The sequence below is a fragment of the Rosa rugosa genome, chromosome 2, assembly GCF_958449725.1.
Source record: "Rosa rugosa chromosome 2, drRosRugo1.1, whole genome shotgun sequence".
Taxonomy (NCBI): domain Eukaryota; kingdom Viridiplantae; phylum Streptophyta; class Magnoliopsida; order Rosales; family Rosaceae; genus Rosa; species Rosa rugosa.
The window spans coordinates 14615570-14626770 of NC_084821.1; the positions used below are offsets into that span (position 1 = coordinate 14615570).

The 11201-nt window shown below is 39.4% G+C and overlaps 1 long non-coding RNA gene across 1 annotated transcript; it reads right to left on the reverse strand.

Annotated features, from left to right (window-relative positions):
- Window positions 1-994: 994 nt before the first annotated feature.
- Window positions 995-2563, reverse strand: LOC133728272 (uncharacterized). The gene is made up of 3 exons (XR_009855763.1): window positions 2361-2563; window positions 1678-1750; window positions 995-1331 (listed from the first exon to the last, which is right to left on the reverse strand). It is a non-coding gene; the product is annotated as an uncharacterized LOC133728272 (long non-coding RNA).
- Window positions 2564-11201: the final 8638 nt, after the last annotated feature.

The window sequence follows — 11201 nt, forward strand, 5'->3', positions numbered from 1 at the left end:
TAACCCTAATTCATTCCATTCTCATTATCCTCATCATGAAATGAGTTCAACCTCAGAAAGTACTTACAAAATTGAATTAAGCTCACAAGGTAGAAGCACATATGGCCTTTTTTATCATTCTTCATCCCAAATGTCGTATGCTTCATTTCATACAATGAAACACCATATTGGGTAATTCCACAATTTCCGATATATGGATTGCATGTGGGAAGAGATCAACACACATACAATCACTATGCCAATAATGCCTTCAGATGACAGATGATATCTGTCGTCTGATATGCAAATTTTCTGTTGTGTATCCGGTTGCCGTCTCTTACGGCATCAGACAACAGACATCCTCTGTCGTCTCACCTCCTTCACACAACAGAAATTTCGCAAGGTTCCACTAGGCCAAAAAAGCTAACAGACAACGGACCAAAATCGTTGTGTGATTTGGACGATCTCCGTTGTGTATCGGAGCGTTGTGTGATGAAAAATAGTAGGACGATCTCCGTTGTGTAACGGTGGAAAGCCGTTGTATGAAACACAAACAGTCGACAGTTTCTTTGTTAAATGCGTTGTACCTTCCCTCGGCAGATGCCAGGCACAGTTGCCGCGCAGCCGTGCTGTGTGTGGCATGTGCATCCTTCATACAACAGAACTTGTTTCCAAGTTGTTGTTGGAAAGCCTAGTCAGACAATATTTTTTTTAATTTCACCGTCGTCTGATATACCATCACACTGCAGTTGTACAGTATGATTGTTGTGTGAATTAGTTTTGGACAACCGAGTTCAGTTTTTACCGTTGTGTGATTGTAAAGAATGCATTGAGTGAATGACCCAATTTTGTGTATTCAGATGACGTTGAATTGCCACACTATAAAACTGTTGTACAATCATTTTCATTTCCTATATTTTGTGCACAAAAATGCTTCATTTTACCTAATGAACGCGATCAATTGGAAAGAAAACACATTACAAACCATCAAATGAGTAATCCAACCCATTCTATATACATCAAATGTTAAAAGGGAGCATTTCCTAATAATCATCCAAGCCAACATTAAAAGAAAATAAGTATTCTAATACATGCCCATCTACTTGGGATATCCAAAACTGATACAAATTATTCCAAAACAAGATAGCGTTCTAGTGCCATGCCATTATCAATATACATAAACCATCAAAAACTAATATGATTATTGAAAAAAACATGAGTAGCTGTTGCATGTGAATATTATATGCCAGCAGAAGCAGAAAATGGTGCGCCCATAGGATCAATATTTTTCCTCTCTTTTGCAGAATCCAGAATGAGTATGTCCTTCTTACTAGCTTGAGGATCTCAGTTATCTGCAAAAGCCAGAGGATAGGCTGGATTAATATAGAACTTTAATTTGTACTATGTTAACATAGCATATGCTATCTGTGAAAGGAAGAGAAAAGATTGGATTAATAGAGAGTTGTAAAATCAATTCCAGTTAGTTGTGTATTTCAATTTCTAGGTTTCTTTCAAAACAAACATATTTAGATCGTCAAGGTCTCAAGTATTTTCCCAAAGTCACAACATCAGTCAATAAAAACAAATGAGAAAACCTAGAAATAATGAAAGGCTCACTGAATCAAACAAAAAAAAATACAAGTTATTGAAATTGATCAGATTCAAAATTGCAAAGTATCATAGATCCAGAAAAATTACCAAGCAACAAATGTTTTCACTCTTTATCAACTACAATTAAGTTTCTTCTCACCAGCTCCAAGCTCTCAGCTACCTGCAAAAGCAAGAGCATGTCTAAGGTATAGCACCAAGCAAGAGAAAAGAGGTAGTATTCGGCACTTCTATTAAAAAGAGCATGAAACGTACTACAATTTGGAGCAATTAAAGTGAAGCAAGTAATACAAGTAATGTAATCCAGGACAAAAGTAGTTTTTAGGGAGGACAGGTTCCATTTACCTCACTGCATGCATTGCTTTAGTAGTTTTTAGTCGACGCAAGAGAACATCAAATTGAACTTCTTATAAAAGATTCACATTAAGTAGAAAAATCATACATAAAAATCTCACTATATCAAAATCTCATTATGTTTCCACAGTGTCAACAATATTACTATGAGAACAGAACATCATCAGCTAGAAAGTTCGTAACGTAAAGTATGAAGTCTAACTGGGAGTATAAAGTCTGTAACTTGTTAAGAATAGAAGCCTTAGGTCTCATAAATACTATTTCTTTATCAATTGCTGATTCACCGCAAAAAAAATAACATAGATCTCATACCTTAAAAACACTACAGCCCAACACATATCTCAGACCTCTGCTTCTCAAGCTATATGGCAGTAATTCCTGATAAATGAAAATCAAAATTAAACCTACTACGTACTGACCTTAAAGTATACACATAGGTGTGAAGAAAAGAGCAGCATGTTTGATCCATGAGCTTCACACCACTTTGCTAATACCATCACTGATAATTAGGAAGTCACCTAATCATGGCATATTACATTCAATTAATGTTATATAACCCAAAGAAAATTTCAAAATATAATTGACAATTCTTGCTATTATGTCCCTCTCAATCTCACTTGCATCTTAGCTTTGGAGGTATGGAGCACTCAACACCTAAATCCATTAACAAGAAAGTCAAATCTCTTACCATTCACACAGTAGGTATTGAAGACACGCTTCACAAAGTAAAATAATAACTCATTTTAAAATGCAAACCCTATCGTACTACATATAGTTACAGCCAAACACTGCAAATAACACAAAATTGAAGTTACTCTCATCTTAATTGTTTTTACTTTTGACTTATGAATCAAGCAATCTATATAAAGAGGACATGTCTTAGCATATATACCACCATGTAATCAACCATATGGAGTTATGTATCTATATATGTTCACATTGTGCAGAAGTAGCACAGCAAGTGAAGACGTGTAAAAATCATTCATTGTGATTTCTGGCAGATATGAAGCTATAGCAGCAATCAATCCGGCAAATTTTAGACTCATGATATGGTGTTATGCATTAGAAACAAAGGCAAAATCCAATTGACTTAACTGCTCAACCCCAAATTTTCTTTTGAACACTTCCCTTCCACTTTGTTTGCTTCATCTCTTCTCCCACCTCCATAGCTTTCTCTGCTGCAAAAGATCAAATTATTCCTAAATTTGAATCAAATCTAAACCAATTATATCCTTTTTGAGAAAATGAAACCCAACACATCTAAGAAAATGATACCCAACACAACCTATTAGAAGATTTGATAGGTCAATCCTTTTATAAAATAGAGTCGATTGCCGGACAACCATGTATACTTGAACCCATTAACTTATAACATAAGCAAATAGAGTAACATTTATATAGACACACCCCTGCAATTTCTGGAAGAGTCCTATCAGATATTTTAAGAGGTAATCCAAAGCATCTGAAACAATCACAAGGGAGAAAGACTTTGCAAACTATTTTGCAACCCCCAAAGGCACCTAAACGTCAAGAACAAACATTTCAATCACTTTCTTTAAACCAAAGAATAACCCACAGATTTAAACATTCAAAAATGAACAGATCGAAAAGAGAGGTTACCAGTGAGGCCAAGAGGAGGACTTGGTGATTGAAAAGAGAGGTTCTGCTACCCATACCCATGCTCGTTAACAATGGAGGAGAGAGAAATCCCAGATCTGTTTTCTCTCTCCTCGAATTCTTTCTCATCTGTGTGCTTTCTTTCTCCTCTATGGCAGTTATAGAGGTGAAGAAGGTGAGAAACGATGATTGTTATAGAGAAGAAGACAAGTTGTTGGTGTCGCGCCGGAGAATACGAGCTAGAAAGAGAGAGTGACTTAATCGGGTTTCCAATTGAAGAACCCTAACCTACTAATCCAAATTGAAGACCCGGATTCCCAATCGAAGATTTCCCTTTTAGTTTTGGGTGATTCAAATAGACTGATTTTCGTATTGGGTGAGTGATGGCTGTTTGGCTGGAAGAAAATTCTGAATAGGGAGAGTTTGGGTGCTGGCTCGAAGAAAACAGAGAGTTTTTGTCAAAGTGTTGAAACAACCTTAAGCCCTTAAGTGGGAGTGAGAGAATACTCAAAATAGAGATGGTACGATAGCTAGCTAGCCCTGATTAATTTGTCAAAGGCACGCTTTTGATTCTTTTTTTTTATGCCAGTGACTCAAACAACACATAAATCAAGTTATGTTGTCTGATTATCTACATTTTAAATTTGAACTGAGGTAGCAAAGAGGGAAAATTCCCGCTTATGTGCAATTAAAGTATCACTTTTGGCGCTAGAGATATGTGTTGTTCATTCAGACAACACAAATAAGTAATTATGTTGTAGGAGTACATATATGTGACCTACATTTCAATCAAAATTTATTCGCTTTGGGGGGAATGAATGCCATTCTGGGGCACATCCACGCCTTCCCAATATATCTTCCTCATTTGGACAACACAAAGTAAAAAACTGTTGTATGACATTTTGCAAGTTACACTCATACAACAGATATAAGTAGACTGTTGTACTATACAAGAGGGAAGTTTGAGCAGAAGTAGGAGGGAAATGTGCCGCTTATTTTTTTTTCCATTCACACAACCAACTTTTCTTGTAAGTGTTGTGCAATGAGTTTCTAGCTAAAAACTTTTGAATTTTAACAGCCTTATACGACGAAAATTTTTTAGACGTGTTGTATGATTCACTTTCCTTCATCGCACAACCAAAAAAAAAAAATCGTTGTGTAAAAAGTGTTGTATATTAACGTTATTGGCCTAGTGTTCTGTTGTCTGAACAACCCAACTTTGAAGGATTTGTGACCTTTTGTCGTCTTTAACAAGAAGAAACAACAAATAAATGTTGTTCCAGAAGCATTATGGACAACAGACTTAGACATATATCTGTGGTTTTAATGCTTCTTAATTGGCTGGGAAACTGATAGGAGCATAAATGCGACAAATATAGTGTGAAATCCCTTATTGTTGAAGGAAAATCAGTTTTATGTGTGCCTTATCAAACTAGGAGTAGTAATAGGAGAGAAGGTTCTAGATTTCTCAATCCTACACGGATTAGTATTCCATGTAACATTAGAACTAGTACTATGTAATCCCTATATAAAGGGCTCCTATTCTCAATAATATGATTACATTCTCCCTACAATTCTCTCTACATTCTCTCTCGAATCTATTTTACTTAAACACGTTATCAGCACGAGCTTTAACCACAAACCAAAAACCAAAAACCCAAAAATCTTCTTCATCACCGCAGCTCCTAGCCCACTCTAGCCTCACCTACGTGCCCCTGCGCACATATCCCTGCTGCCCCTACAGCACCGTTGCACGTCTGCTGCCCCTGCAGCACCAACGTACACCAACTGCATCCTTCTCCTTTCCTGTGCACGTCAGTCTGCTTGCAATCCCCGAAACGTCTAGTTCGGAACCTCAGATCAAAATCCTTTCTTCATCAAAGTTGTTCGTATCTGTCTCTTCCATCTAACCTCCGAATTTCAGCCTTATCGGAGTTGTTTTGAGACCTGTACACCAATCGAAGGGCAAGCTGTTCAGAACAGAATCTGTTCCGAATTTCAACAAGTAAGTATTTACATTAAAGTTCCCGCTTTCAGAGTTTAATTTCTCATTCTTTTCTTCGGGGACTTGCAACCTCCCTTCTTCTACATCCCACCTTTCTTATAACGTGGGTTCGATTCTTGAGAAAGCGGAATCGTGGGGATTCACGCAATTAACGAACTAAGAGCGTTCGTAAGACTTCGGACTAAGAGCGTCCGTAAGCATCGAATTAACGAACTAAGAGCGTTCGTAAGCTACGGACTAAGAGCGTTCGTGAGCATCGATTTTGACCATTCAAACATCATTGTTTCGGTCTAATCCAATTATTCTTGGAAATTGATTTCTTGGTAGCATTAAGGCTCAGAAATCTTATATTAGTTTGCGTGGCAGCATTGACTCCGAAACTAATACGTTCTTGCTTTCCTCTTCAGGATGTAAGACTTGAACGAGCTCGATTTTACTCCATTGGATTCTACGGGCACGGGATATTTATTTGCCTACAATCCAAGAGCCCTGTTCTAAAGGAACCGCTCAAGACTCACAAACTGAGATAAAAAATTCCAGGGCATTTACCCTGATGAAGCGCCACATGAAGATGGCCCTCAAGTTTGAGTACATGAATGAGGATAACGCTAACAACCTTTGGGTTGCGCCTAGTGAATGTTTTAGTAACATTCACAACTTTCCGAACATAGAAGCAAGATGGAATAATATATGCTTCACTAAAACTTTGAAAGAGTTATGAAATATTGTTCGGAGGCTCTCTGCATCATATTATTTATGCATGCTTGTGGAAAAACACAAAAGAACAAATTGATTGAGAAAACCCTAACATGACCATAGGAGTCATGACGTTGAGGGAATAGGGTTGGACACCATGGCGCCACTTTTGGCCATGATTGCACTACTCCAACGCCATTGGTCCTAGAGACCATTTGTATTGTGTCAATACACCTCAATCAAGAGAGCATCATCTTCATGGTATTTTATGGAGTACCTGATCAATGGTAATCAAGATATCGAGCCATAAAAGACTTCAAATCTGGCGATGAAGAAAGAATGCCGCAGATTTTTTATAGCATAGTCTTTTAATTTCCAAGAATTATGTAATGGAAATTATGCCTTAATCAATAAAATGACTTATTGGATTATCTCTTTTCCTCTAGGCGTACTCAATTAAGTATGATGTCTAGGAAAGTAATTGAGATTAGTGGTATTTAAGAGAGCTTCGCTCCACCGACATCTCTCTCTACTTCCCTGGTCATATTTAATTGGAATTACCGAACGAATTGAGTGACTACAATTTGTCTAAAGTTTGATTTTTATATTGGATTAGATTATGGTCACGAAACTTTGATGTAATCATTGGCTATTATTAATAAAGTATCGATCTATTTTATCTCATGTCGTAGACATATTTTTCGAACTTTATTACTTCAAATATATAAGAGCCAATGGTTTTCACGTGGAAACACATTGTGAGAATGGACAAGTGTTCCTTTGCATCACCTCTAATGACTACGGATATAAAAGAGTCTTAGAGAAACTTATGTGTCGATCTAGTGGGTTGTATGCAACCACTATTCGAGTAATTGAATCCAATCATGTTATGAGAGATGATTTATGGGATTCTGACACATATAGGCTTTGGCATGACCGTTTTGGACACCCAGGTCGTGACATGATGATCCGTATATTAAAGACTTCACACGGACATCTATTTTTCAGAACGAAAAGAAGTAAAACTCGGTTTTTGGACACCGAAGGAGCCCCTGCGCCTCACGGCGCCATTCACCCCGAAATCCGGCCATTCTTGGCCGGCGCTGCCATCCCCCTGCGGCCTCAGGGTGGCATTGACGCCACCAAGGCTCCTTTGTCTCCAAAATTTACTTCTAACGTCTATTGTGACTTCATGGCTCAACCAAAATCCTCATTGGTTGTTTCTAAAACCCATCATTCGTTCTGCAAAGCCTGCTCTTTAGCAAAATTAGGATCGAGACCATCCTATGCAAAGGACACTAAAGAAAATATTCCATTCTTGCAAAGAATCCAAGGTGATATTTGTGGACCTATTCAACCACCATGCGGACCATTTAGATATTTTATGGTGTTGGTTGATGCGTCGACACGCTGGTCACATGTCATGCTATTGTCCACTAGGAACGCTGCATTTGCTAAACTCCTAGCACAAATTATTAAGTTAAGGGCTCACCACCCTGATCATCCTATTAAGTCTATAAGGGTAGACAATGCTAGGGAGTTTACATCAAAAACTTTTGATGATTATTGCATGTCCATTGGGATTGAAGTTGAACATCCAGTTCCTCATGTTCACACCCAAAATGGTCTCGCAGAAGCCGCCATTAAACGACTACAAATGGTCGCTAGGGCATTGGTAATGCGCACCAATCTTCCTATTTCTGCTTGGGGCTATGCAATATTGCATGCAGCCGTGCTTATTTGTCTGAGACCCACTGCCACTCAACCCTTTTCTGCGTCCCAGATGGTGACTGGGTATGAGCCTAATGTCTCACACTTACGCATATTTGGGTGTGCAGTTTATGTGCCAATTGCGTCGCCACAGCGCACCAAAATGGGTCCTCAACGACGATTAGGCGTCTACGTTGGATATGATTCTCCAACAATTGTCCGCTACTTAGAACCCTTGACAGGCGATCTCTTTACCGCAAGATTTGCGGATTGTCACTTCGATGAGACAGTCTTCCCGTCGTTAGGGGGAGATAAGAACATGAATGTTCAACAGGAACGACAGGAATTGTCGTGGTCTGTCCCCACTCTATCTCATCTTGATCCCCGAACCGCACAGTCCGAAATTGAAGTGCGGAGAATTCTCGATCTTCAGAACGTAGCAGAATCGATGCCTGATGCGTTTTCTGATATCGTTAAAGTGACGAGATCACACATACCTGCTGCAAACGTGCCTGCAAGGATTGATGTCCCTAAAATTAGAGGGCATGACGCCATCTCAAGGATATCTGAGCATGGCGCCAACGTCCCTACTCACAGTGATGGTGACGTTGTGGCTAGGCCCATGGCTCCTGCCAGGAAGCGCGGGAGGCCTATAGGTTCGATGGATTCTCGCCCAAGAAAGAAAAGCGAGTTTGGCACAAAATAATCCATTAATCATCGATGTAAATAATCCATCTCATGAGAATATTCTGGATTATGGTTATGTTCAAGAGACATCATTGGGGGACGCTCCAATGTCAGAACCAACTCCAGTGAATAGAGAGATCTCCATAAATTACACTAGTGTACATGAGATGATGGATAGAAATTCTATGGCAATTGATGATGCATTTGCATATCATGTTGCAAAAGGAATCATAGAATATGATGATATCGAACCTTGCTCTGTCGAAGAATGTCAACGAAGAGCGGATTGGCCTAAATGGAAAGATGCGATCCAGGTTGAATTGGATTCACTAACAAAGAGACAGGTATTTGGGCCCATAACGCAGACACCCCCAGATGTAAAACCTGTTGGCCACAAATGGGTCTTTGTTAGAAAGCGTAATGAGAAAAACGAGGTGGTTAGATATAAAGCCCGTCTCGTGGCGCAAGGTTTCTCACAACGCCCTGGAATCGACTACGAGGAGACATATTCTCCCGTAATGGACGTTATAACGTTCCGCTACCTTGTCAGTTTGGTAGTTTCCGAAAAACTTGACATGCAGCTTATGGATGTGGTTACAGCATATCTTTATGGAGATCTAGATTCAGAGATATATATGAAGGTTCCAGATGGACTTCAATTACCCAAATCAAGTGGCTCTAAACCACGGAGCGCGTTTTCAATAAGATTAAAACGCTCACTATATGGATTAAAACAATCCGGACGGATGTGGTATAACCGTCTAAGTGACTACTTGATTGGGAAGGGATATATTAACAACGAAATATGCCCATGCGTGTTCATTAAGAGAACAAGTTCCGGATTTGCAATCGTAGCAGTTTATGTCGATGACATGAACCTAATTGGAACTCTAGATGAGTTGAAGGAAACTGCTAAATACTTGAAATCCGAATTTGAGATGAAAGATCTTGGGAAAACACTGTTTTGTCTCGGTTTAGAACTCGAGCACCGTAGTGATGGGATTTTGATCCATCAGTCTGCATATACTCAGAAAATCCTAAGGCGCTTTAATGAAGATAAAGCAAAGCCTGTAAGTACTCCCATGATCGGTCGTAGTCTTGAGCCCGGAAAAGATCCGTTTCGTCCATAGGATGAGGACGAAGAATAATTAGAGGCCGAAGTGCCCTATTTAAGTGCAATAGGCGCATTATTGTACTTAGCTCAATGCACAAGACCAGATATCTCATTCGCAGTGAACTTGTTAGCTCCACATAGCTCTGCGCCAACACGCCACCATTGGATTGGTGTAAAGACAATCTTTCGATACCTAAGAGGTACGATTGATATGGGCCTATTTTATCCCTACAGAGAGAAGAGGAATGACGGAAGAATGGGATCGGACCCCATTAGGCTTGGTGCCACCGTCCAACATGATAACTTGGCCGGCCATATTGCCGCCAACGCCGCCGCCACCACCAAGGGTGGCCGGCCTCACTCTATTCCCCTCCATCAAAACGACAGTGATGTTTTGATGGGATTTGCTGATGCAGGGTACCTCTCTGACCCTCACAAAGGTCGCTCCCAAACTGGTTATGTCTTTACCATGGGAAACATTGCGATATCTTGGAGGTCTACAAAACGGACCCTTGTTGCTACTTCCTCAAATTATGCAGAGATTATTGCTCTACATGAAGCCGTTCGTGAATGCATATGGCTAAGGTCTGTAATTAGACATATTCAAGGAAGTTGTGGTTTGAAGTCTACCACAGATGAACCTACATGCATTTATGAGGATAATGCAGCTTGTATTGAACAAATGAAGTTAGGTTTCATCAAAGGCGACAACACCAAGCATATATCGCCTAAGTTCTTCTATAATCAGCAACAACAATCACTTCTAAAGATTGAAGTGAATCAAATCCGATCAGAGGATAATGTAGCGGACTTATTCACTAAGTCGTTACCTAAATCCACCTTCGAGAAACATGTGAAGAGCATCGGATTGAGAAAGTTATCCGAACTCCCACGATTGTAGCAATCAGGGGGAGATATCGACATCAGGGGGAGTTATGATGTCTACATGTTCGATCTCGAAGAGTGAAGGACGTGTTGTGCTCTTTTTGTCCTTCGACCAGGGTTATTTTTATCCCACAGGGTTTTTGTTACCTGGCAAGGTTTTTAACGAGGCAACGGATGAAGCGTCACCACCAAGTTTGAGCGGCACAAGGGGGAGTGTTGAAGGAAAATCAGTTTTATGTGTGCCTTATCAAACTAGGAGTAGTAATAGGAGAGAAGGTTCTAGATTTCTCAATCCTACACGGATTAGTATTCCATGTAACATTAGAACTAGTACTATGTAATCCCTATATAAAGGGCTCCTATTCTCAATAATATGATTACATTCTCCCTACAATTCTCTCTACATTCTCTCTCGAATCTATTTTACTTAAACACTTATACTTTTCTTAGTTATTTCCTTGTAAAAGTCAGTTTTAACTCTATTTTCTTTTTAGGTAGTTCGTGAAGTAGTTCAAGAGAAATAAGAGCTTAAAGGGAGAAACGAAG